Source organism: Petaurus breviceps, unplaced genomic scaffold, assembly GCF_028583685.1.
Source record: "Petaurus breviceps papuanus isolate PSGF00001 unplaced genomic scaffold, PetGlider_PUasm1.0 91133, whole genome shotgun sequence".
Lineage (NCBI taxonomy): Eukaryota > Metazoa > Chordata > Mammalia > Diprotodontia > Petauridae > Petaurus > Petaurus breviceps.
The window spans coordinates 10419561-10421840 of record NW_027187419.1 but is presented as its reverse complement, the minus strand read 5'-3'; positions in this window follow the sequence as shown (position 1 = coordinate 10421840).

Sequence of the window (2280 nt, the reverse complement as noted above, 5' to 3'; positions counted from 1 at the left end):
GGGGGGGGGGAGGAGGGAGGAGGACAAAATGTGAAACTCAAGGAATTGTGGAATTGAATCCTGTAAACTAAAAGGAAACAAATTAATAAAAAAAAATTTAAAAAAAGAAATTTCATAACATTTTGGAGAAGTAAATGGTGAGAAGATGTATTATCAACCACACTAGCACACAGAGGGGACTGTTAGCACAGGTTCTTTGATCTGCTTTTCTAAGGAAAGACAGCTTTAAAGGAGTTAACTATCTTACTTTAACAGACAGATAAGTAGTCCAAGAAAGAATCCAACACACAGGGCTCCAACTGGCTAACCAGAGTAATAGATACCTAATCACCAGACCAGAGAGTGCCAACAGCTGGGTTTAGGCACATCCAGGGGGCTCCTTAACAATGGCTACTCAGAGTCTCCTCTGACCAAATTACAAAGAAACATTCTTCCCATGAGTGAACTCCACAGCAAAATACCAATCTCCCAGTAGATATAGTTTTCAACCAATAGGCTCAGAGCCAGAAGGCACCACAACACACAATTGGCCCAGTGTCAAAAGGTGTGAAAGCTTTCCTATAAGCAAACCTCACCATAAGCAAGCTTCCCCGTAAGCAACCTTCCCCTTAGGCAAGTTCCTCCCTCAAGGCAATATAAATCTCCCTGAATCATCTGATGGGCTCTGTATGACTCAGGATGTGTCACAGCTATGAATTGAGGAGAAGTTCAAAGCAGCAAGATATCCATGATTGAAATACATATGTACCTTTAGACCTGGGAACAAAGCTCATGTTGTAAAGGGAAAAGGAACATGTGTGGCCACATAGGCCTATTAATGGATAGGGAAGATCTTATATTCCATTAACCCTACAGAAGATTCAAAACCATACCATAGGAAGATTGGGTGAAAGAATTAGGGATGTTTAGCTTGTACAAGGGAAGAATTTAAGGCACATCATAGCCATCTTCAATTATTTAAGGGGTTGTCATGTGAATATCAATAAGACTTCTTGGTCTCAGAAGGCACAACTAGAAAGTCAGTTCAACATCATTTCTAACAACTAGAGTTGGCCCAAAATAAAATGGGCAGCTTTTAGGAAATGGTAGGGTAAGGGATGTGGAGAGGGAGGGAAGGAGCTAAGTACCCAGCAGAAGACTTCAAGAAGCTGGATAGAGTAAATGAGATTTATGCTTTTTGTAGGACAGATAAAACTAAATGATCTACTTTCCTTTCCAACTCTGAAATTTAATAAAGAATGAAGGGAGGGGGTGGCTAGGTGGCACGGTGAACGGAACACTGACCCCAGAGTCAGGAAGAATGAAGGGAGGCAATGGAATGTACTAGAAAGAGCATGGACTAGTGTGTGAGGACTGATTTTGATAGACTTAGTCCTTCTCAGCAACGCAAGGACCTAAAACAATTCCAAAGGACACACGATGGAAAATGCCAGTCACATCCAGAGAAAGAACTGTGGAGTCAGAATGCAGAATGTAGCATACTATTTTCTATTTTGTTTTGGGTTTTTTTTCTTTCTCATGGTTTTTCCCATTCATTATAATTCTTCTATGCAACATGACTAATATAAAAATATGTTTACTAAGAATGTATAAGTAGAGCCCATATCAGATTGCAAGCCACTTTGGGGAGGGGAGGAAAGAGGGGCAAGAAAATTTAAAACTTATGAAAGTGAATGTTAAAACAAAAAAATAAATAATTTAATAAAAATGCATAAAAAAAGAAAAGAAAGAGCGCAGGACTTGAGTTCAATCACAGGATGTGGGTTCAAATCTCACCCGCAGGCACTTACAACCTGTGGAAGCTTAGACAAGTTCTTTACCTCTCCCTCAGTCTCAGTTTACTCTTCCATAAAATGAGAAGGTACAACTAGATGACCTGTGAAGTCCCTTGTAGCTCTAAATTCATAAGATTTCAGGATTCGAATAGACTATGTAAGGCAACATATCAAGTTTTATCTAAATTCATAGGGCAACCTATTCTACTGCATTAATAGTATCCGATTCAAATATAGTTTTATAAGGTTTGACAGAGCACTTAACATACAGTATCTTGTTTGATCATCACAAACACCCCATTTAGTAAGTAGACTAAGTATTTTTAGGCCCATTTTACAGAAAAGGAAACTAAAACTCACAGAGTTGCCCAGGACCATATAGTTATTAAGTATTGTTCCTGGAAAGGTTAGATAATCGATTTACTCAACCCCATGTCATTTAATTTGATGCTTAATAAATCAGTGTCCTAGGCTTTAGACTAAATGTAGGAGAGCAAGGGTATGT